Here is a 27,059-nt window from a genome sequence, read left to right on the forward strand (position 1 = left end):
CCTAGTTTTTTGGGGTTTTTTTTTTTTTTTGCATTTGGAAATAAGGATTTGAAAGAGGTGATTAAGTTAAAGGGAGGCTGTATGAAGTGTTCACACCTAATCCAACATGACTGATGTTCTTATAAGAAATTTGGACACACAAATTGACACCAGGAATGCGTGTGTCCAGAGAAAAGACCGTATAAATAGGCAGCAAGAGGTGCCACCGACAAGTCAAGGAGAAAGGAGTTCCAGCCTCCAGAGCTACGAGCAAATAACTGTCTGTTGTTTAAGCCATGCAATCCACAGGATTTTGTTAAGGCAGCTCTAGCAAAGTAATATAATATCCTTTGAGATAGTCCCCTGTCATCTTTAGCTTTACAGTGCTTTCAACAGCTTTCATTTTTCCCCTAAGGATTTAAGAAGTTTATCTAGCCATTATTTAGATCTATTCTAATTTTTTTTTAAAACACCTAGTACAATTTTGATGTCCCAATCAACCAGGTCTCTTTGTATCATAAAAGTTTAGCTGTAAAGTGAATTTCCATAAATCAAATGGTATTTTCTAAATACTTCGGCTGTTTTAACAATCGGTGTTTCCTTACTAATGATGGATATTACACTTTCAGTTTAAACAAAGGTAAATTATTTACATAGTCTCTTAGAAAAACACACGTGTCAAGGAAAAAAACCACACTTGTCACTACAGTTTTATACAAGACTTTAAGACGTAAGACATAAGACACTAAGTTCCTTAAGGGCAGAAACTGTACATTATTGATGATGTTATTCGAATTCTCAGGGCTCACCACAATGATCAGGGCCCAGCTCACTGATCTGCTTCTGAGGACACTGTTTTATCAAAATAAATTCTAATAAAGGAGCAGTTTAAGAACAACAGGAATACTCTGATTCTTATTTCTTTATTCTGTTAAAGGGTTAAAATGAAAACTGCTAATACCAGCTTCTGTGGTGAATGTGAATGAATCATCTGACTACTCTTACTGTGGACATGGCTCTTGAAATTGATTTTTCATTAGAATTCCAAATCGTTACTTCCCAATTATATTTTGATATTTAAAAAAGCTCTACCGAATGCAATTATAACTTATCCAATTCTCCAGAGTAAACAGGATGCCCTGAACGCATGTTTTATTACCTCCACTTATTAGGAAACAAATCAAAAGTGAACATAAGTTTCTTACTTTCATCATCTAAAGTGCTCAGTACTAGAAGCCAAGCTAATTTTTTAAGCACTGAATACATTAAAAATTAACTGAGTCATTTTCTACCTACTTAATTAAATATAATAGAAATGTAAAATCTTGTATCTCTAAAATGTCTTTATCCAATATCATCATTTAAACCTGTAATATTGAATCCTTTATATCCCTGAGTTGTTCATTTGCCTTCATGACCATCCCCTTCTCCTAGACATCATTAATGACATATATCAAATTAAAGTGAGTTAAAGTTTATTTGAGAATATTTTGAAAATTTTGTGACAGCTCTGAAAGAATATAAAAACCCAAGAGTTGTTACTAAATTAGTGTTAGGATGCACTGATCTACCTAGCAATTTAAAATTCCCACCTACATCCCCCCCGATCATTGTTGCAGGCCTTGGGAATTTGAATAAATGGTCCTTCTCTGAGATTCCATAGTATCTGGAGTCTGTCTCTACTACACAATATTAAAAGTTATGTTATAATTATGTACATTCATTCATTCATTCAAGTACTTACTGAATACCCTTAATGGGTCAGACATTTTTTGTGTCATATAATAGATATTCAATAGTAATTTTTGCTAATGAATGAGTGAATACACCCAACTGAACATTAAGAGGAATACTATTATGTTTTATTTATTTGAATTTATTTTGATTCACCCTCTTGTCCCCACTCTATGTCTAACATAGTATTTTATATGTAGTGATAGCTCAAAACACTTTGATTTGTTTTCACATTCAGTCTGACATAAACATGTTTTTGAGAAAAAAATTATCAAAACACCATGAAGATTTTGAAAAACTGTATGATCATACAGTATAAATAATGCACAATAATGTTTGTAAACTCTAAAAGCTTAACTGGTCCCAATTTTGGTAAACTCTTTGCAGAAAGCTTGCTTGCTCTAAAACATGAATTTTGGAGCCAGCATATCTGAAGATGATTCCTTATAAAGGAATCATATGCAACAAAGAATCAAATACAAAATTGGAATACAGAAACACTTTAGTAATACGGAAAAAGGGAAAACTCTCATAATATTGATATTTGCTATGGGAATTTATTTTAAGCAGTCTAGAAAATACTGCAGCTACTGTGAAAAGGGCCATTTAAAGATCCTCCCAGGTTCTAGGCATCATGCCTGCACTGCCTAGTGGGTAAGTCTTGCTTTGAGGGGTTCTGGATTCTTCCAGATTTTACCCCATCACATTCATAATGAAAAGAAATCTTCCAGGTAATAGATTTGGAGAAAATTTTTGTAGTATCTCAAACCAAGGAAGGGATTAATATCAGAAGGTCTTGAATACCAAAAAGGTAAAGATAGCAACCCCAACAAAAAGATGAGCAAGAGTTAGAAACAGGCAATTCACATTAGAGCAAACAGAAAGACTGATGGCTAGAAACAGATATTCAAACTCATTGGTTATTAAAGAAATACAAGTTAATACAACAATGAGAAATCACTCATTGTTAATATCAATCATGCTAATCACCACTCATGCTAGTGTAAGAAATACTTGTATTAGTGTATAAAAATTAGGAAGTAATGCCAATTGTTGGCAGGGAGGTTGGGATACAGAGACTGTTAGGCACTGCTGGTTGGAAAGTGGACTAGAGCAGGAGAGCTGGTGAAGAAGTTGGCAGAACCTGGCCAAATTAATTAAACACACACCAAACAACTCGATAAATGTAGTTCTGGGTATATATAGACATATGTAAAAGAAATTCTTATTCAGGCTCATAAGGAGACATAAAGGAGGATATTCATCTCAGTGTTATTTGTGGTGGTGGAGTTGGAGTATATCTGGATGTCCTGCATTGGAAGAATAGAGAGGAAAAATGTAAGTGCATGCCAGGGAGTACTACATAGCGATTAAAAATAGAGGACTTATCATACACACAGATGCTCTGAAAACCATTATGCTCAGTTAGAAGAGTAAAAAGGGAATGTAAATTAAAAATGCATAAACACATAAATGTGTATATGAACAATAATGCACAATAACATATATACACTGAAGGTACACGTTAAACATATTAAGATTACCAGTCTAACAGATGCGGGGAGAAAAATAGGGATTAAAGGGGAGAGACAGAGAGAGAGGAAGGGAGAGAGACAAACTCTTCTCTCAGTGTAGACCCGGGTGACCCCTTTCCACCCTGTTTCCTGGTACTACCTCCTTTCAACCACTCCCCAGTGTGATTATCTGTTAAATGTCTCTGCCAGTCCTAATCCACACAATGATGGATACCACATGTCTGTCTCATTTCCCTGCTGTATCCTCAGTACCTGGTACTGTGCTTGCACACAGTGGGTATTCAAGGAATATTTGTTGAAGGAATGAATGAAATCACCATTTTTCACTGGTGGACTCATGCTAACAGAAAGAAAACCAAAAGTTCAACTTAAGATCTTGGAAAAAATGTTCACATGGATCTTCTCAGTGTTAAATTCCAGGTTTCATCTCAAGAAAGATAAGTTCTTGGATTTCATTCAAGTGAAGCAGATAGAGCAGCAGTTTTGTTTTCAGTGGTACTTGTATGTGGCACTAGCTGAGCCACTTTTGCATTATGTAATACATTTAAAATGGAGAGAATAAATATTTTTACCTTCAGCTTTTTTGGTATCGGCAAGATAAAGAGATACTAGTGTTTCAATAGCAAGAAATGTTTTTCTCTTTTAAAATTTAAAGCATGCATATTATAATTTTCCTATCAAAATAGGATTTTTATGCTCTCTTATAGTGAAATTCCTTAGTCATAAATGCTCTCAGTGAGTTTTCCTTCTGCCTGTAATGTAACATTACAAAATGATTCAGACTAGCACTTGACCTACAGTTTCACAAAGTAGGCATTTACAGCATATTTCACTTAGAACCAAATAATGTACTGCCAAAGAGGTATTATATTGTACCGAACAAATGACCCTATCCTTTCAATACAGATATTGTTGCTCCTTGATTTTTCACCAGAATTCATAAACGCCCATTCACTACTGCCTGCAATTGAAAGACCTCTTACTTATGAATAAACTTGCCCCCCCAAATCTTTTAACTGTATCAGCACCCTAGCTTCTCTTTTACACTAAAACTACATTTTTTTGGTTCATATATATTAATAGTATAAAATTTCATTAGGTTTAATTCTTCTGGGGACAGACACTTTTCTAGGATAACTGCTCTTCGTGGGAAATGAATTTATTTTCCAGGCAAAGGATAATTTACTTAAAGTTCTGCCACAGGGCTATGCTGATATGATCTAAACTAACAAGTCTACTTTGCACCATTTGATTGCTTATTATTAACAGATTAGAAGTAGTCAAATATTTACAGGGTTAAGTACTAATTGGTGTAAGATACTTTGCCCGTAGAGAATAGTTTCTTTGAAACTGCTACAGCTTCTAAACAATCGCTTTTTGGCTTTTAAGCCACGTGTTGCTTTCAATATACTTCCTTCCAAACCTTCCTGTATTTTGGTCTTAAGCTCAACTGTTTCTTGGAAAAACACAGAACTTACTCTAGTTTGCACAGTGCCTCATTTTAGGTCACATTTTACTGATCTGAAAACCAGAGTCTTGAGACATATAGTATGAAACAGGTAAGTAGAAGACTTATTCCACCACAAAAATACCTATTAGGTAGAGTATGATGATAAATAACAATGGTAATTTACAGACAGCTGTATTTTTTTTTGCAGGAACCTATTCATTTCATAGGCAGAAGCCACGGCACAATCTTCACAAAAATAAGACTTGCAATGACAGGCTTGATTATCACTATCTTGAGATAAGTCCCACCATAAACCCCCCAGGGATACAGACTACGTTTCACTTTACGGATCAAGTTATTTTTTCAGAAGCAAATAATGAAAATTAGATCCCGCTAAAAGAAAGACTCCAAAAAAAGCAGGACATTTTTGGTGACAAACTCTTTACCTCCTCTGGTCTTAAGAAACGTTCATTAAGAAATCACTGCATTTCTTAAATGGTCATGAAGAAATGACTGCATGTTTTCACTTGATCCTATCTATCACAACCTTTCCCTACTCTTTCCCATCCCAGAAGAGAAAGAGACTAAAACACATTCACAAACAGAAAAAAGAAAGATTAAATATAACATTCCTCAAATGTTTGACAAAGCAAGATACTGGAGGAATCGGCTTTTAAAATTGTTGCAACCCTCTACAACGACTCAAAACCTGACAGCAGCAACTGCATTTTTCTTACTTTTGATGGTTTGAAATTATCTATGAAATGGTAGGGCTGTTAACTAGTTACCCCAAAAGTCAGTGTGCTCACAGGCTGTCAAAACTGATGCATACTCTCAAAACTATAGGAAAGGAGATGACCATCCATTCTGCATCAGTGTAATCACTGTACACTCAGAACCTCACTCACTCTTCAGTGCTAATCTTAAGGAGAAATATATGCAAGCTTGAATACATTTGGAGGGGTAGAATCGAAGTATTTGGAGACTTGAATAGTAAAGACAAAAAGGGTAAAGACTAGGGGAAAAAAAAAAAAAAACCAAACCTCAGGCAGGACATCAGAACTTTCTTTGGAAAAATGTAAAGCTGTCGTGTAACAGTGACGTAAGTCCAAAGAATAGAACTAGACCAATGGATGGAAGTCACAGCAAGTCAGAAACAAATCATAATCAAAGCTCTTGGAAAGATGAAGTAAGTATCCTTTTCTTTAAGTAGCAAATTCCCTGTCACTGGAGGTGTTTATTAGCACAGGACAGTAACCCTGGGAGGTGGTATGAGAAGATTCAAGCAACCAATGGATAGTTGGATTAGATGGTCCCTTCCATTTCTGGCATTCTGTGATGTCTGAAGCAAAGCAATGAATGAGTTTTTTGTCTTCAGAGATTCAGATTAAATTTGGCTTGCTTCATAATTTAACAACACACACCCCCCCCACACTCACACCGACACACCCTCTCTATTTAAACAACTTAAAGGATTCTACTTTAATAAAACTTCCCTGACAAATGGTTCCCAAGCTGAACTCCTCTTTCTGTAACTTTCATTACCAACCAGTAAGCACTGTCCTATTGAACACATGTTTAATAAGATGTTAGGCTCCATCAGTTCCCATCTTACTAACTACGATTTTTGATGACTCCCACATCTCTCATACTATATATGCAGCCTAACCCAATGCTCCAACTTCAGCCTCGTTTATCAGCTGCCTCCTAGATTTTTCCACAGCCATTTCAAAACTTATCATTCCCAAGATAGAAATAGTTTTTCTCTCCTTACCTGCATTCCTTACTGTGATAAATGCTTCTACCATTACCATGGACTAAATTGAGTCCCTCTCTTAGATTCGTATGTTGAAGCACCAGCCCCCCAATGTGATGGTATTTGGAGACAGGGCCTTTAGGAGGTAATTAGGTTTAGATAAGAGTGGGGCCCTCCCCATGGAAGTAGTGCCCTTATAAGAAAAGACACCAGAAGGCTTGCCTTCTCTCTCCCCGAGGCATCAGAGGACATAGTAAGATGGTAGCTGTCTGCAAGCCAGGAAGTGCCTTCCCTAGAGAACTAAATTCGCTGGCACCCTGACTTTGGACTTAGCCTCCAGAATTGTGAGAAACAAATTTCTCTTGTTTAAGCCACCCATTCTGTAGTATTGTTACGGCAGCCTGAGTAGACCACCACAGCCACTAAATCTGTCATAATCTCACATATGGAAAACTTTCTAGATTCCCTCCATATTCACTTATCATATCTAATGTCTGTTGTTTAGTTAGCATTTTTTCTGGTTGTAATATTATACTATATGTACTGAAGATATTACCACCACGGGAAACTGGATGAAGGATACATGAGACACTATGTATTATTTTTGCAACCTTCTGTGAGGTCACAATAAAAAAAATTATTAAAAACCCTCTGTATCATTTCAACCTCTCATAGTAAGAATTTCTGACAAAGAAGAGTGTGTGATGTTGGAAGGTATTCACTGTTAAGAGAAGCATGCTGGATTCAAGCCTGATAAACTTTATCAAAGTGAAGTCTTAGAATCTGGCTGGTCTTACTTCTACAAAATCTCATGATTTCTAAGTAGTAAATAGTATACCCAAAATATGATTATAGTTTACTTCCTTAATTACTCATAAAATTATTTTAAAATAATTCAATAAAAATACAAGAATAAAAGAAAAAAACCTTCAGCCAAACAAAATGAACATCATGCCTCCAAATAAAACTTAAAGAAGCACACAATGTGTTGCTTTTAAGGTTGAAAGCAAGAGATCTAGTTTTCAAGTAGCTACATATCTAAATAAAAATAAAGTTACATTTCTATGCTAGATCTGAACATAGTGATAGAACAAAAGACTCCAGCTTGGAAATGTTTCAGTTTCACCTACACATTTATTTTCTAAGGCTTTTTGAACTCTGCACTGATATTTCACTAGCAGCAGGAAACTATTTGCCTGTCACATCACTACATTCCTCGGGATTTATTCTTAAATACGCTATAGATTACTGTCTTATATTCCTCATATTATAAGCACTGAATAGAAATTCTCAAAGTGAAGAGGAACTAATCCCAAACAACAAACCACCAGAACCATCCACCTGCACTGAATTCTTTCAGAATTTACAAGAACATGTATTTTCCACACTTACATTTCTGCAAAGAGTTGGCTTCATGAAATCTATGAAGGAAAAGGCAATAGTCATACAACAACTTTTGCATAGATTATCTTTTCTCCAAAAGCAACCATTTGACTTCTTGTAAGAGAAAGCATATTAAAATCACGTAACTTGAGATTTGAGACTAACACTATGGCTTTGTTTCATTTCTCAGTCTGTCATTCCCATCCTTCCCATTTTTTTTTCTTCCTGTGAAGATAGTTTTTTCCTCTATTTTCCTTCAAGATACATTTTTCTTTGAATCATATCCTTTCCTGTACTTTGGGAAAACCAGCTGATTGCCGGAATCATGCTAGGGGTATGGCTTTTTCAGGCTGCAAGAGCTTTTTTTGGATCCTGACTTGGTCCTGGAATAAGTAAAAGGACAAGGAGATAGATAATCAAATATTACCTAATACAGACAAGAAAAAAATCTGGCCTTATGTGGAGAAACTTTCTGCACTGCAACTCAGCAATCTGAGTAGGCGAGTCCTATATCAGAACAAAAGGATGCAGCCTGTGGGAGGCATTAACACAGAGAGTTAACATGAAGGGCCATGAAGGGCCATGAAGAGCCCCTGGAGTTCTGAGAATGGAGTACATTGGTGCTCAGCCCTACAGACAAAGAGAACTACTCATTCTCCCCAGCTTTTTCTGTATCTGCTACTCTCTACCCTGACAATGCTGGAACCAGATCCCAGAGAGTAAAGAGTGGCAGGAATATAATGGAGATCTTCAGTGAGGGAGAAAATAATGAACTTGTGTTTAACCTTTAGATGTTGATTCCGTCATTTGGAGTTGTTTCAATGACAAATCTCTTTAATATCTATTTCTATCTCTTAGCAGAATGCTCTCTTTAAGTATAATGTTTACGACTTGCCTAAGTGCATTCGGTCAGGATTCTGGGCTCAGATAACACTAATCCAGGCAAACTAGAAAGTATGAATGGCTTTTGGCCCTTTGGAACTAACACCAATGTATTATTTAGATATGTTGAATGTCTCTTCATTCTAATCAGAAAATAAATGGAGACTTAAAATGACAGTTTTGAAAGGTTACAGAGATCAGGGATACTTAAAAATTTATATATAACCCACTATCACCAGGAAGGAAAAACATAAAAGTTTAATGAATCATTTTTGTTTACTATGAAATTAATTACTGGCTTACGCAAGATATTGCATTTTATTCTCAGAGGCTGCTTGAGTTAAAATTAAGTTCCTGGGGTGAAATGTAAGTGTTAACTGGAGAAATGTAAACACATTTTCATTTATTCATATGCATAAAAAGAAATAATCAAGGCAATTATGCTTCACACAAACCAGAGTTAATGCTGAAAATACTGAACAACTCACCAGTCAGAAGAGATGCTACCTAGTACTACTGGCATATGCAAAGCAGCAGAAGTAACACACAAAACGACTTCACAGACCATGAGTTTTCCCTTTTTTTCTTCTGTATTATAAACTTTTGCTAGAATCTGACTTCTTACCATAATATGTATGTACACACATACAAACTAGAAGTTTCCCTAAACACAGTACTTTTCAAAGGTTGTAGATCAGTCTCAACTCATGTTCCTACTACACCACTCATCTCACGTATTACCAATGGAGCTAGTTCTGAATGGTGTCTTCACGGATTCAGTTAAAAAATGGAACAGAGATACATAAAACAGCTAAGAAGGTCTTTTTAGCCTTACTCAATCCATTCAATGAGAAATGTAGTGAGAGATATGAGCTAGATAATCAAAGAAAAGTTTGTCGTCTGCTTCTAACTCTGTTTTCTTAAAAGCACACATACTGCAATTTAAATTTGAGGATGTTTAGATGTTTTCCAAAGTATTCTAAGGAATATTAATTCCAAGATATGCTTCAGAGACAAAGGGTTGGTCAAAGTGAGTCAGGAGAAGCTACACATTCTTTTGAAAAAATCACAAAGCACATAAATATAGCAAAGGACCTTATGAAGTTCTACAATTAAAAAAAAATATTGAAACTGTTTAATCTACATTTTCTATACTTATTTGGCCACAAAGCCTTATTTTTCTGCTTAACGTCTGCTGGCATCCAAAGACCTATTGTTCTGTGGTATATACTTCAGGGAAATGCTACTTTAGGGGAAAAAACTTCCATTTTCACGCTTGATAGTGTCCATTTTAAACCAGTAACACATTTAAATAAGAAAAATGAGAATGCCACAGGCGTGGAGGCCTTTATTACATACGCTTCTGATTATTTGCCCTTGTTCCTGTCACTTTGTTAATTCATTTAAAAAAATTTACTTTTTATGCCTTTGAAAATATTGCTAGCTGGAAATAGATCTTAGGTTTGCAAAAGACCCAATGTCATATCAATGCATTAAACAGTGTGATGACCTTAAAAAGCAATGAATCACAGATAAAAGTTTATGCTTCAAAGAACTTCACAGGATACAGTTCAAATAAAAACTTAATCTTGCTTTCTTTTTTTAAATTGAAGTATAGTTGATTTATAATGTTGCGTTAGTTGCTTTATTTTTTGACGACTTACATAATGCAGATTTGGGGTTGGGAAGGAAAAAAATATTGCTTTTTCTATTCCTTCCATTTTTAAAAAGCAGAGAGTCCTATTGATCCATTTTCTAGAGTAGCAGGGAACAAATGCAATATCATTTCTGAACATATCTTAAAAGTCAGTGCTTCAATTAATCTGTGATAGGTCTGAGCACGTGCACCCTGAAAGTACACTTGGAGAAAGAGAAAACTATTTTCAGAAGACCTGAGGCTGTATTTAGAAAATCTAAAGAAAAAACTAGTAGAATTAAGTACATGAAAAAAAAATTACAATTAATCAGAATTCAGTAAGGTGGCCTGATATAAGACTTAAAACACTATTTAAATCAGTAATTTTAATAGATAAATACAAAAATATAAGTTATAAAATGTAATAGAAAAAAACATTATGGTATTTACAATAGTAATATAAGTTACAAAATACCTAGGAATAAAATTAACAAGTTATGTCTAGAAGATAAATGATGAAAAATACAAAATTAAAGGACTTAAAAGAAGGCCTGAATCAATGGAAGGACATACTATGAATTTAAATAGGAAAAAGCAACATTATAAGTATGCCAATTCTCCCATGTTAGTCTATATTTTAATGCAATTTTAACTTTACAGTTTACCAAGAAAAGAAAACATGAGAGTTTAGCCAAGAGAATTCTGAATATGACTAATAAGGGTAGTCTTGCCCTGCAAGTTAGTAAAATGAATTATAAAGCTAGATTAGTATTTAAAACATTGTGGTACTATTTTAACCCCAAAAATTGATAGAATAGAATAGAAAATCCAGGAACAACCCAAAATAAGGACAATTTAATACATATAAAGGATGAGATTTTACAGAAATAGATGAAGTTGGGTTTATTGAATGAATTACCTAGGTCCAACATCTATTTGGAAAAAAATAAATTCAGATCTCTAATTTTCACCATCTATAAAAGAAATTTCAGATGCATCAAAGATCTAAACTCATAAAGACTTTATACTCACATATGAGAATAAAATATAATAATATTTTATAGTAGTGCAGAAGAAAAGGGTTTACTGATGATAATAGCACAGAAACCAGAAAAATGGGCAAAAACTATGAACAAGTATTTCACAGGAAAATATAAGTAAAAATAGTTAATAAACCAATAAGTACATTGAAATATTTGCTACCTCACCAATAATCAAAGAATGCATTCAGTAAGTGACTGAATAAAATGAAAATGAAAATTTGTGCTAAACTGGCAAAGATAAAAAATAACACTAAGTATGGCCAAGAATGGGCAAAAATTAGCTCTTTCATATTCTCTTGGAGAGAATGTAAATGTTACAATGCTTCTGGAGAGTAATCTGCAATATTTTTCAAAATTACAAATGAGCACATCCTTTTAGCTAGTTATTCTGCTTGCAGGAATTAATCTACAGGTAAGTCATACATACACTAAGATCAGTATAAAGATGTTCACTGTAGCTCTGTGCAGAAAAAGCCTAAATGTCCTTCAATAGAGCATTATGTTAAATCTATGAGGTAAAAGACTGTTCAACAGAATTCCCTGAAAGATGAGATAAATGTACATATGCTGACATATAAAGATTCTAAAACACATTTTTAAGTGAAAAACCAAATTGCAATAGAACATGTGGAGAGTGTATACTGAAATCTGCCTAGATGAAAGTTGGGATGATTAGATTATGTAACAAAATGTGGTACCAGAGGTTATCTCTGGGAGATGAGATCAAAGGGGAGGAGGGGGGTGAGTGAAGAAGAAACTTTTATATTCCATTATAGGTGTTTATATTAAAAAAGAGAAGCAGATGTGGATTTTATAAAATGGAAACATGGGAAAGCAAATATTTTTGATGTATGTTTTCCTGGACAGACAAGGTGATTATTATACCTAGTAGATGTATATTCATCAGAGATTCATAATTTGAAAATAATTTGCTATTATTTTATGACATTTTCCTAGCCAGTCCACTTACTTCAGTGGCTCAGTTTACTTAACAATAAAATAGATATTATATAAATTCCAAAGGAGAAAGTTTTGTGAAGTAAGTAGTGGTTACATAAAATTCTGCATAAAATATCGTATCTTATTTTATGAAGTGAAAATGGACACTTCTGTGCATTATTATTAATAAAGGCTACTCAGAGTATAGAAGTCAAATTTTTCAGTACAGATACAGAAAACATCTTAGAATCTACTTCAACAAAATAATAAACCGGAGCATGAAGGACCGTGATTACCAGAAGCTTATTATTGTAGAAATCCAATGATCTCATTGCGCTGGTATTTCATACACAGTCACTATTACCAAACTATTAAAATGCACATTTGTTGTTCTTGAAATAAGAAGATAACCAAGAAGATACTGATTCTTCATTAGTAGGAGATATCTACTTTGGGTTTTTGCAGATTAACCTGAGCTATTCTTGTTATTCCCAGCCTCCCTGTGTCTAATAACATATCAGCAAAAAATAAAGGCCACTAGTCAAATCAGGACTATGGTTCAACAGTCAGGAAAGACAATTCAATTAAATGTCTAATAACCACTATTTATCTTGGTATTTCTTAGTAACTGCAAAGACACTCACATCCTTAATAAAATAAAATCCTTATTTTCCCAAGCCAGGAAATATTATAAGAATTTCTGCATGGAGAGGTACATTTTGAGCACAGTTTCTCTTATTAGTCAAGAAAATCTTTGAGATTTTTCTGCTGACTGCTGTTGCCAACACCACACTGATTCTCCTCCAACTCTGTTTTAAGTATGTATGGCTAAGCGTCCAACTTTTTTCTTAATTCCCTGAGGAATAGTAGAGAGATGATTAGAACAGTTAAATATGACTTCACAAATGCTTGTAATAGCAACAACAACTAAACGCAGATTTTAATATAAAACTAGATCATCTCATTTATAAAATACAGCTTACTGTTTCTCGGGTTCTGTGACAGGCAGAATTCTAAAGACGTTCCGCTCAGATTCCTATCCTGTAGTTATTCAAACACTAATCTAGGTGCTGCTGCTGAAATCAGGAGATTGTTTTGGGTTATCCACAGGAGCCCATTGTAATTAAGTGAGCCTTTAATAGCAGAAGAGGAAGGCGAAAGAGTCGTGTATATAGTTGCACTGGAAGAGGGAAGTGGAGGAGCAGTAAGGCAGAAGGAGAGGTCAGAGAGACTGGACGCCTGAGACAGACTTGACCAGCTGTTGCTGGCTTTGGACATGGAAGAAAGTATCCACCAACCAAGGAACACAGGCTGCCTCTAGAAGCTGAGAATGATCCCCGTCTGACAGCTAGCAAAGAAGTGGGGATGTGGGTCCCATAATTGCATGAAATGAAATCCTGCCAGCAACTAAATGAGCTTGAAAGAAATGACATTGAAAGAGGATTCATCCCCAGAGCCACCAGAAAGGAACATAGTCCTGCCAACATCTTAATTCTGGTCTTGTGAGACTAAGCAGGGAGTCAGCAGAGCCACACTGTGCCTGGACTTTTACCTTCAGAAAGTGTTAGATAATACATTTGTGTTGTTTTAAGCCTCTAAATTCATGGTAATTTGTTACAGTAGCAATAAAAAACTAATATAATCTCCCAGACTCTAGCCCATCTTAGTTTCTCGCCTACTTCTACGTGGTAGACATCCACCCATCATTTGGGCTCCTTATCTGCAGCTTCAGTATCTTCAAGTCTAGAACCAAGAAAGCAAGGCCCAGAGAGAAATAGATTATGGAGACACTATTACCGAACATCACTTTGCCTCGGTCTATTACAACCTTATATATGTATTCAATGTGTGGTTCTTTGCCTGTGTGACTAACTTGAAGGGATCACCTTTAAGCGTTTAAAATTATTTTACCTTTATAATCACTTATGTTAGGAAAAATGTTTAGAAGCACTTCATCTTGACTGGCATATAAAAGCTATAAATTGGGCACAAATTTGTAAGATCTCATTAAGCAAGGTGCCAATTTAGTTCTGAAGAAAGTAAAGACATTACATGTTATATAAATGTGCCATCTTGATGTACTCTCTCTGAAAATAGCTACTGTATAGACTGCAGCAATGAATTTAAATAGAAACTTTCCTAGAACAAAGGCAGCACAATCATATTATTAAACAAAGAACTAGTTTTTACCTTTGCTTTGCTACTAATATTATTATGAGACCCTGAGTCACTTAACATTTTCTGCGTTAGTTTCACATTCGCAAAAAGATCTCACCAATATTTAAACATGTTACAGTTGACTAACTCATATTAAAGAATTGTTCTATGCACATGTGCATACTGGTCTTTCATACTTCAAGAGAAATTCACTCACTGAATTTGTGACATTTCTTATATATGTCAAATAGCCATATTGCTTGTAGTTAAGTAAATGTTTGTAAAGGTTGCTAATGACAAAATAAGAGCATTACATAAAACCATACGCTGTTTCTGCTCTTCAGTTGTAAGTTTAAAAGTATATATATACATACACACACACACACACATATATATATATAACGTCTATACAATTCAGAAATATTGAGAAAGCCAGGTATGAGTAATATGACTATCATCTAATAATTTCTGTTACATTTTTAGTTTACAAAGAAAATTGTCATATCCTGTCTATGTGTCTTCCCTTCATTATGGAAAGCCTCACCTTCCCTCTCTATAGCTTTGATGATGGTATTACTTTTACTATGGAAACAGTTTCTGTAATTTTATGTCAAAGAAGAAAGAATAAAGAAGCCAATAGCTTAAAGCAGCAGAACCAAAGCCAGAATTAAATGCCCATTATGTTATGCAGCCAGGCCAGCCTGGGTGTAATGGAATAGACTGGCAAGTATGAAGACGTTAGTGGTGGGAGTAATGGTGGAAGGTGGTCACTGTTATAGTGCAATTAGAGAAAGTTTCTAGATTGTTCCTGATTTAGCATTGTTATTATATGTAGAGAAATGCTTAAGAAATCTACCTATTACCTTAATTCTTTGGATGAGTTTATAATGTTAGACAGGAAAAGAAGCCAGAGTTGGAGAGCTGGGGCCATAGGTAAGGCCATGAGTCAGTACAGGCCAAGAAGCCAGAAGCGAGGGAGCCCACGTCGCAAGGGTGTCCACGCGGGACAGCACAGCTGCAAGCAAGTTCGAATAACATATGGAACAGTGGGGCCAAGGGTTCCCGGCACCGATATATTTCCTGCCTCAGACAGAACTGTAGACAGAACAATATGAGAGAATGAATCTGCATCCTGAGAAGCCGGACTGGTTATGAAACATAGCTATGGATTTTATGCCTGTAACTGGGATAAAGAGGAGTACGTAGCTTGGCTCAGTTCCTCTTCCTCTTTAGGGGAAAGACGAGTGAAAGAAGAGAACATGCATCAGTGACCGGTCACCTCTAGAAACTATGCCACAACCTGGATCTAGAGAGACGACTGGGTCTGCCCAGTGATGCTTTAGATGTTGCTATTTCTGCAAGCTTCACAGAAAGAACTCCTCCAAGGTGTGAAAGTCTTATGTGACTAATGATGGTGCACTCTTGTTTTTTACTTGTTTTTTCTCTGTGTACCTCTGTTCTTCAAAATCCACATTTAGAAATAGTAAGTTTATTGCATCTTGGAGAGAGTCAATTTCTAATAATGTGAAGAGAAGTTTCTGAGTTTGTTACTACAACTTAAAAAGTTACTGAAAAGTCATTATGCTAAAACAGTAATATTTCCACAGGTAACACACCTCTTGGCTTAACAAAATGGCAGCTCTTCAAGGGTGTACTTTGTATGGAAAAGAAAGGAGATTATAAAATCATCACGTGGGTGATTTAAAAAATACAGGGAGACTCTCTGCCTTTCCAAACTTTTCTCTCCACTTGTCTGAAATCTCACCATTAGCTTCACTATTTTGGTTTAAGACTTTCCAATTCTGAATATACAAATACTTATAGAGGGTTTTTAATCATTTCCAACTATTAATCTGTATCTTAATGGGAATGAGTAGTCGATTATTTCCTGAAAAAAGAAAAAGGTGAAAGAATCTGGAAATTCTTAAGGGGGATCAGCTGTAGGAAGGAAGGAAGTCCATTCAAAGAGAACAGGAAGTACAGTCCACCAGCGAAAATTCTCCTGCTTCACAATTTTGAGTAGGACTTGCTCAAAGCATTGTTTTCTTTTCTTCACCACCCCCCCCACCCCTGCCACAATCGCCATTCTTTCTATTGCTTCTTTCAGTTTCCTTACATAAAAAATGAAAAGTGGAGATTATAATCCCTACTTCAAAGAGAAAATATGGGGATCAAAAGAGTTAGTAAATGAGAATATAGCTGGTGCTCCAGTAAATGTCCTTCTCTCTCTTGTGGCATCTCCTGTCTCTGTTTCATTTGGCTTAAAAAGAAAAGCATTTTCTTCTCAAATGAATTTGACAGCAAATAAATGGATATCAAGAGGATGACAGATTAACATTACTCCTGACCTTTTCTTTTGTTTTAGCCCTACGTGCCTTTTTAAGACTAGACTCTTTCAACTTGCCACTTAACCTTCATTCTCACAAAAAGATTTCAGAAACCTATTATCAGCTATCACCAGGGCCTGCTTTAAATTTCACTTATTCTGTTCCTTTTTGTCAAACATTTTTAGTAATTGCTAAAAATGTTCCTTTGATGTTACCCATTATCTGTAACAGATAATGCATAATTTACGAGTCCTAGATCTGATTCAATTAAAAAAATCAGAAACGCTAGGGCAGTAAAGATTTTAAGAAAGCAATAGCTCGTACTTTTTCCTTCTGTAGAAAACAGAACTTTGTTTCATAACAATGTAGAAACTCACTACCAAACCCATAGTAAAACACACTGAATTTTATTTCACTAACATAATCTGATGTTCATTAAAATAAACAATAGCAGACAACGTTAATCTACAATTATCCACAAAGAACAGAACTTCCCGAACTGCACATATGTAGAAGAGACATAGCTTAACTGCTATGACCATGTCATTTTTCTCAGTGACTGCCAAAATCCAGAATAATTGTAGGTTACAGGGGAAGAAACAAGGATCTTCCAACAGAATTCTGGATAAAGTGGAGAAATGATAATGAACAAAAACAAAATGAGAAGACCGAAAGTGAGAGGAACCACTGTTCAGGAAACCAGAAGCAGACCTAGAGAACAGAACAGCTGTCATTTTATGCAGAGAGTACAAGAAATGTCCCAGGTGGCTAATGTACAGACACTGATAAAATTTCAAGGCTATTTTAGTGGAGAACCTCACTCTCTGACAACAGTGAAGCAAAGCTTCTTGACTGGATAATCCTGATGTGATCAGCTCTGCTACAGTAGGGAACTCCTTTCGGACTTTGAAAGAATTGAAAATGAAGCAGGGGATAGAAAGCTGGTTGGACTAGGTGACATTTAAAGTCCTTTCTTACATTTAAGATTTTTAAAATATCCAATAAAATGTTTGGGAGTCTACTTCCACACTTAGTCATTTCCTCGCTTATATCTTCAAGTACTCCCTTCCCTTTATGTCCAAACATAAAAAAGATTTTCCTCATCTTGGACGGTAAAATTGTGTCTGGATCCCCACCTGCGACAAACTAGACTAGGGCTTGGTAAACTTTTTCTGTAAAGGGCCAGACGGTAAACATTATAGGCTTTTGGGTCAGATGATTTTCTCTGACGAGCACTCAGCTGAGCCGCCACAGCACAAAAGTAACCACAGACAACGTGTAAACAAATTGAACTTGGTTGTGTTCCAATAAAACTTTATTAAATGAAAAAATTATTTATCAAGGAAAAAGCAGCATGGTTGAATATGACCTGTGGCCCAGTTTGCCAGCCCCTAAACAAAAGCTTTTTCTCTTTTGCTTCTTTATAGTTGGTACCTCCAAATTCTATCACCCATTTCTTCCTGAAAGCCCTGATGATCCGGCTCTCTTCCCATCTTAAAAGCTAATATTTACTGAGAATTAAATTAGGTGATGCATTAAAGATGACAAATAGATAATGCACTGAAGATGGGTGTATGAAGCTCTCAGCACAGTGCTGGCAAACAGTAAGTACCAATACATATTTATATTCACCAAAGTAACCTGATGGTCTCATTGCTCCTCACTCGGTTCGCCTATCTCAATAAATAGCAAAACAACTGTCTACCCAGTTGCTCAAGCCAGACAGCAGCTTTGACTCCTCTCACTCCCTCACCTCTACCTACCACCCAGCCCTATTAATTCTATTACATCCATTCACATCCTCCCTCCCCTTTACTACCTGGTGGTCCAGGCCAGCATTTGTCTTGAAAAATTACTCCAAAGCTCTCTAATAGCTTCTCCCTGCCTCTAATCTCCCTTTAGCAAAACTTTAAATAGTTTTGGGATAAAATTCAATTTCTTGAACATGACTTTTAGGATATTCCATGATCTGTCCTCTCCCCAACTCTCCATCCTAATGTCTCAACTCTCTCTCTTGGACTGTATGCTTCGAGCACTACAAACACGGATGGCTTAATTCCTTGAGCAAGCCACACTCCTCTCTGAACAACCTTACAGATTGCATTGTCTGACTCTTCCTAATGTTAAAAGGGCTCCAATTGCTTAGAAAAAAGTTTGATACCTTAGTCAAATTAGATCACTGATCATTCTCTGATGCATATTCCATGTTTTCCTGAGCTTACCCTGTACTGCAGAAGTTTCCTATGCCTGACATGCACTCCTATTCATTTCATTAATCTTAATCTTCAAATTCTGGCTCAAATCATAAACTTTCTAAGGAGTCATCTAAAATGTCATTCCAGGCAGAAGTGATCTTTCTGAAACCCTACAGTATCTTCTGCTACTGATATGCTACCTAACACATCTTCCCTAATAGATTTTAGGCTTTTTGAGGATGTGTCTGCAATTTATATAATTTGTAAAAATTTTTAATAGTCCATAGTACCTGCACAACACTTTTACTTTATTAGAAGCACAGTTAATCGTATTGATTGACTATTTTAAATGTGTAAAACTTTTTAAAAATCAAAGTTTAGTGCTAGCTTGACCGTCTTAAAAATTTCAAGCAATATTTAAATGCAGTGGAATTTTAACTGACCTTAGTATATTAAAATGTCTCTTTGGAAAATAGAATGAAACTTAATGGGGACGCTTTTAAGAACAAAAAGCAAATTACAACAAGAATAGATAAAGAAAGATGAGCAACCATAAAAGAACAAAAAGATAAAACAGATTAAAACTAAATGAACTCATACAGTTTTCTTATTCAAAAGGAAGCAGGGAGCCACCATAAGATTTTACTGACATACAAATATTTCATGAAAAAGCCAAAAAAGAGTATATTTATATAAAACCTGCATTGTTTTTCTAGTTTAAGATTCTATTCACTAAGACAAATGTAAAATAATTACACATCCAGGGAATCCTAAATGATTGAAAGGATTAAAAAGAATAATCCAGTATGCAAAGTCTGTGAGGAAATTTTATTGAAGTTGAGATTGTGTAACTCAGAATAAGAAGGCTAATTTCATTTATCTAAATATATGAAATATTATTCAAATATACAGAGAATGTGAACAACTTGGCCTTCATCACTATAAAGTATAAAACAAAGCAAAACATGATTCAAAGAGAGGACCCCATGTAGCCTTAAAATTGTGCAATGTGCTGTATGATTTGGAAGAAGAAATATTATACTTCCTTGAGGAAGGAAATAAACTTCAGTTTTCCATTTCACTTGGAAATAAGAAGTGGACTTTTAAACACAGAGTGACATGCATGTCGTTACATGGTATGCCATCTTCCTCATTGTTCATTACATTTACTATCTGGTTTTTAAAACACAGATATTTTCATTTGTGCATAACAATTTTTATTGTCTATTTCTGGGGGAAAACTTTCAAAATGAAAGAATTCAAATGAAAACAGATTCTTGAAAAGTCTTTGTATTTTTTTTAAAGAAATCTAATTTAACATATTGAAGTAGAACTATCAAATTATTGTTTCCAGTAAAATAATTTTACAACTGACCGGTTAAATGAAGAACTTAGCTTGGTTGATGGCAAGTTAGAAACCTTTGGTCATACATCTTCCCTTTGACACAGATGGTTCTAATTTCAGGATAAAAGACTGCTGGCAAAGGAAGGAGGAAGACAGAAGAGGCTGGTGGCCGCTGTTCTATCTTTTGCTACTGCATTTCCTTCGGAAAGGAGGGTCTGGATGAAAGGTGTTGAAGTAGAAATGCCTCAATAATGAGCACCGCCCCCTGCAGGTTCTCCGTGGTTTTCTGTAATTATTTCCCTGTCTCTCCACATCTCTGTTCTTTCTTTCTTCTGCATTCCATGCTGCCTCACCATCAATTTCCTCAACAGAATATTTCCCCACTTCATCTCACACTTCTGTATCAGCTACTGCCCCACTCTCATTTTCTAAGCAATCATGAAGTAAAAGTAAAATTCAACGAATTCCTCACATACCAGAACAAAATCAAAACCAAAACCAAACCAAGCCACTCTTTGGACTAAAAGCTACAGAAATGACATTCTTATGTCAGTACCAAACTTCAACACCTAAGAGAAGTATATTGGACCCACTTTCCCGCTGTTTCAACTCCAAGCATATGTCTAGGCTGAACTAGAATCTATTGCCTCTCTCCCTCAGAGTACACATGGTACACAAACTCAGATCATGAAGAGTTTAATTTAAACCCCTTTTCAAAAAATCATTTGGCTTTCAACTGTTTTTAAGAGAAACACACAAATGCACACACACAGGTGTCACAGGGAGATTATTTGTGGACCATATTCATAAATGCAGAGACTGCTAAATAAACCAGCCACAAAGACAGAAGGGCACAGCACATCATGTGCAACATTTTACGTCATTCACTAGGCATTTGTTGAAACCCTACTATGTGCAAAGTATCTGAGAAGAACTGGGGAGGATGAAAACATAAGCCAGACTACGTACGTCCTGTGATACACTTTCATGCTACATGGTACTTTTTCATCAAGGTAAACTTAGTAATTTTGACTATTATTTTATTTATTTGTTAAGGCCTGTCACTTCCACTGCAGCATAAATACCATATGAGGAGGATCACAATCAATACATACCATGGTGTCTGCCACCGGCTAGAAATTCAATAAATATTTATTGAATAACAGTATGTTGTGTTAAGATGTTATAAGGTAGTAAATAAGAGTGTCAGTTAAAAAAAAGAAACTTCATGCAATAAGAAGTTAGAAGGATTTGTCTACTTGGAGCAGTATCAGAGAGAAAAGATGGATTCTGTCTCAGTGTTTTTCATTCTACAAAGTCTGTGATACCAGATGGCTTTCAAAGCCCAAGGAGACAATGAGTCAACACTCCTACCTTTTTCTATATGTTGGAAGAACAAATTATCATTACTCCTGGTAGAACTTTACATTACTTAGCTACAACTTTATAAAATTTCCAACAAATACCTGCAACTGCCTCTTTAGAAGTCCCCCTAGTAGATAATAGGAATATGACTCATTGACGAAAAAGCCTCTAGTAGCTCTGTATACCTATTCAGGGTGTACGGAAATTTCATTAAAAATTTCCTTCACCGAATTACATTTTATACTGTTTAGACTTCGATGCTCAAAATCCTTAAGGCATTTAATTTTAATAAAATTAAAAGGCTTCTTTTCCGTAGTATGTGCTGCTCAGCTTACAATTAAACTCTTTATGGTTTAGTTATTTACAGTTACTAGGCCTTCACTGATTGCTAGAATGTATGGTCTAGTCTTCTGGCTATTTACATCTTAAAAATTACATCCAATTACACTAAATAAAACCTATGTTAAATTAAAAGTAGTTCCCTGGGAAACTTTCATTTTGAAGAGAATGTTCTTTTCTCCTTGTGACATGAAAAGAACGAATTATAAAAACATTCTGTAGCAGTGGGGGGGGCAGGGAATAAAGAGTACCAGCTTTGGAGCGTGTCTGTCCACCACGCAACTTCTAAGTCTCAGTTTTCTAATATGTGAAATGAGAATGAAAAATTATACAGCTCAGGTTGTGAAAATTAAACTGAACGAACTCATGCTATTGCTAATTATGTTTTTTAATGACTGACAAATTATTTTCTTAATTTTATGTCAGAAAAAAGCTTTATTTTAATAACTGGTATGTTTTTGGTCAGATAGTTCAAATTGTGAAAGTTAACTTTTATTTCCATTTTGCGTTGACTTCCAGGAAGCATAATATACGTAAATAATAATTTTAAAAAATATATCTACATTATTTCTTGAATCTCCTCACTTTCCCGTCTCCATTCACTATTATCATTTGTGGTAAGCAGAGTCATCCCTAAAGATGAACACGCACTATTTTCTGGAATCTGGAAATGTTACATTACATTGCAAAAGGCACTTTGCAGACATAATTAAGGTTAAGGAGCTTAAAATAGAGAGATACCTTGGATCACCTAAGTGGTCCCAATCGAATTACATGAACCCTTAAAAGCAGAGAATTTTCTCTGGCTGGAGAGATGCAGCAGAATGGGTACTTGGAGAGATCAGAAGCACAAAATAGAGTCAATGTGGCATTGTCAGCTTGAAGACAAAGAGGGTCATGTTTCAAAGAAAATGCAATCTCAGTCCTACAAAGGAAAGCTGAACTCTGCAACCAACCTGAATGAACCTGAACATAGTTTTAAGTTATCTCATCAAGTCTTCTCTTGAGCCTTTGAATAGTCGTGATGACGCCTTGAGTTTGGCTTATAAGACACAGAGCAGAAGAACCAGAGAAGCTCACCTAGACTTCTGACAGAACGGTAAATTTCCGTAGGTTGCTAAGTTTGTGGTAATTTCCTATGGCAGCAATAGAAAACTAATACACCAGTGACGAGGCCCTCATCATCTCTGCTCTAAACTGATAGAACTGTCTCTTGTTCTTGCTCTCTAGTCTTTACCAACAAAACCTTTCTAGCTCTGAGTGTCATGATCCTGCTCCACATCCTGCCAACTCAGTGGTTCTAACTCTTTGGCCGGATGTTATTTGTAATCTGGCCACAACCTATACTGCTAGTGTCATCTCCCACTAAGTGTCAAACACTCTGCACTGCTCACATGTAAACTGAATTTCCATATCTCTGGGCCTAAGACTGTCCATGTCTGAAATGTCCATGCCTGTTTTCAGCATCTTCACAAGTTTAAACAACATCCATAATTCAAGGCTCAGATAAACTGTTACCCTGGCATCAGTGTTGGAAGTAAGCATTTCCACTGCTACACAAATGATAATATAATAATGCTAACAATAACAGCTAAACTAATGTTAACATTAACACAGTGGCAGCTGCCATTTATTGAGAACTTGTCAGATACTGTTATAAGTGCTTTCGTAAGAGGTCATAACAACCTCATCAAGTAGAAAGATAGAGCCTAGAGCCCATGATTTATACAGCTGAGGAAATGGAGATTTAGTGAGGTTAAGTAACATGACCATGTAGCAGAGATGGGATCTAATAACTAAAACTCTAAAATCTGTTTTCTCCATTCTGCTACTTTTACAGAATATTCTTTGTACCCCATGGTTGTCCTCATCATGTTCCAATTTATTTTATGTTTACTCAAGCCTACAACTCATTTCTTCCAGTAGATTTTAAGATCAAGTAAAAAAGCTATAAGAGAGTGGGAACTCTGTTTTGTTAAGTTTTGGCTTCCGTAACACCAACCGAGATGACTTCCTTGCATAGAGCGATAACAATGTTTACTTACCTAGTTATTCACCTAAAGATGGATTCCATCACATAACTATGACTACTACTACTGTGCATCTTCCTCTATGCAAATTACACCTCATTAAATTTTTTTAATTACAAAAATAAAATAACAAGTGTGGTTCCAAAAAAAAAAAAAAACAATGTTTACTTAATGAGATGAATAAACTATGGTAATGTCTGTGCTTCACGGAAATTATTAGAGTAAGAATTAAGTAGCAAGTTTTTAATAATTTGATTACGAGTGTAATATTTATGTTTAGGAAGGGATAATGCAAGATAATTTGTATCTGTAGCTATAAATGGATAGTTCCTTAACAATATCTTTCAAGAGCTCTGTCATTCTTTCCATAAATAATAGTAACAAAACCCTAGAATATGAGATGAGAAATAAAAAGTAGTTAACATATATTTATATGATCATTTATAGTTTTTAAAACTTCACTGTTCTACTTTAACATCTTGCAGGACACAGTTTTAAGTTATCTTGCCTATAACAAAGATGCACTGAATTGTTTGTTCATTCATTCAAACAAATAACTGAGTTTTTAGATATCAACTCTTATCTTAGTTACCAGAGTTATATAAATGAATGAGGGTGGAGGGTGTAGTTCAAGCAGTAGAGTGCATGCTTAGTATGAGGTTCTGGGTTCAATCCCCAGTATCTCCTCTAAGAATAAAGAAGTAAATAAACCTAATTACCTCCTCCACACCAGAAAAGAAAAAGAAAAGAAAAGAAAAAAGAAAAACTGTCAAAAATGAATGAGATAGAATTCCTTCCTTCAAGGATTTATAATACAGTGGGATTCAGGCAAATATAAGTAAGTTATATTACAAAATGTTATTAATACAAAAATGACTCAGAAGAATCTAAAAAACAGGCTTATATTTTTTTCTATCATAAAAAGTATTTTTCAACTCAATAACAAAAAATTCAATTAGAAAATGGTTTCTATATACTAATTATGAACTATCAGGAAGAGAAATTAAGAAAACAATCTCATTCATAACTTCATCAAAAAGAATAAATTACCCAGGCATAAATTTAACAAAGGAGGTGAAAGATCTATACATTTCATTTTTTTTTTTTTTTTTTTGCTTTTTGTTTTTAATCAGAACAGGTTGGGGAGGTGTCCAACCCAAAGGCTGAGGAATGTTCCCTGAGGAAGGAGCCAGGATAGAGAAATTTCAGAGCTATCTTTAGCAGAAGCTCCAGGGGGAACAGAACACTCTAGGGACCTGAAAGGCCAGTATCGCTGGCTGGTGGCAGAAAGTGTGAGGAGGAACAGCCTGGGGTGAGGGAGGTGAGCTGGGGCTGGGAGTTTAATCCCTATCCTGCCAGAAGTGGCAAGGCTGCTGGTAGCTTCTCTGGAGGGGAGTGGCGAGACCTTGGTTTGCCTTTTTAATGGCTTCCCAGCTCCATGTGAACAGACACTGGGAGGCAGCAAGGGGTCCAGTGAGGAGGCTCTTGCAGAGAGAAGGCAGTGGTTTACAAGGTGGTGGTCACTGGTGAGAAACAGGTGGAAGCAACACTGACATGGGTTGGACAAGGTCTGGGGACTGAAACTAGAAGATACTGGTGAAAAAGATTGGGGAAGACACAAACAGATGGAAAGATATTCTGTGCTCTTGGATTGTTAGAATACATATTGTTAAAATGTCCATACTACCCAAAGCAATCTACAGAGTCAATGCAATCTCTACCAAAATTCTGATGGCAGTTTTCACAGAAATAGAACCACCAATCCTAAAATGTGTATGGAACCACAAAAGACACTCAAATAGCCAAAACAAGCTTGAGAAAGAAGAATAAAGCTGGAGACATCACACTCCCTGATTTCAGATTATTTTACAAAGCTATAGTAATCAAAACAGTATAATACTGGCACAGAGACAGACACATAGCTCAGCGGAAGAGAACAGAGCCGAGAAACAAACCTGTGCATTTTTCGTCAATTAATTTACAACAAATGCGCCAAGAATATACAATGGGGAAAGGACAGCCTCTTCAAGAAATGGCATTGGGAAAATTGGACAGCCACATTCAAAAGAATGAAACCAACCATCTTATACCATACACAATAATTAACTCAAAATGGATTAAAGACTTGAATGCAAGATTCAAAACCACAAAACTCCTAGAAGAAAACAGACAGTAAGCTCCTTGGCATCCATATTGGCAATGAGTTTTTGGATTTGACACCAAAAGCAAAGGCAAAAGAAGCAAAAAATAAACAAGTGGGAGTACATCAAACTAAAAAGCTTCTGCCCAGCAAAGGAAACCATCAACAAAATGAAAAAGCAACCAATTAGAAGGGAGGAAATATTTGCAAATCATATATCTGATAAGGGGTTAATATCCAAAATATACAAAGAACTCATGCAACTTAGTAGCAAAAAACTCCAAACAATTCAATTTAAAAACAGGAAGAAGATCTGAATAGACATTTTTCCAAAAGGACATACAGATGGCCAACAGGTACATGGAAATATGCTCAACATCACTAATTATTAGGGAAATGCAAATCAAAACCACAATGACAATATCACCTCACATATGGGCAGTATGAAAAAAATAAGAAATAACAAGTTTTGGTGAGAATGTAGAGGAAAGAAAATCTCTGGGCATTGTTGGTGGGAATGTAAATTGGTGCAGCCCCTATGAAAAACAGTATGTCTGGTCAATAAATTTAAAATAGAGCTACTGTATAATAATCCAGCAATTCCATTTCCAGGTGTTTATCTGAAGAAAATGAAACACTAACTTAAAAAGATATTTGTACCCCATGCTCACTGCAGCATTATTTATTATAGCCAAGATAGGGAAACAACCTAAGTGTCTATAGATGAATGAATGGATAAAGAAAATGTGACACACACACACACACACAGGAATATTATTCAGCCATAAAAAAGAACGAAACCTTGCCATTTGTGAGAACATGGA

The 27,059-nt window shown here is 35.5% G+C and overlaps 1 protein-coding gene and 1 long non-coding RNA gene across 28 annotated transcripts in view; one reads left to right on the top strand and one right to left on the bottom strand.

Moving 5' to 3' along the window:
- Positions 1-27,059, bottom strand: part of RIMS2 (regulating synaptic membrane exocytosis 2) — a 489,839-nt gene that overhangs the window by 42,540 nt on the left and 420,240 nt on the right. The gene's annotated exons all lie outside the window — the stretch shown is intronic.
- On the top strand, positions 8,160-26,034 carry LOC116659875. Its single transcript, XR_004315241.1, has 3 exons — positions 8,160-8,563; positions 9,673-9,675; positions 26,023-26,034. It is a non-coding gene; the product is annotated as an uncharacterized LOC116659875 (long non-coding RNA).

Source organism: Camelus ferus, chromosome 25 (genome assembly GCF_009834535.1).
Source record: "Camelus ferus isolate YT-003-E chromosome 25, BCGSAC_Cfer_1.0, whole genome shotgun sequence".
Classification (NCBI taxonomy): Eukaryota; Metazoa; Chordata; class Mammalia; order Artiodactyla; family Camelidae; genus Camelus; species Camelus ferus.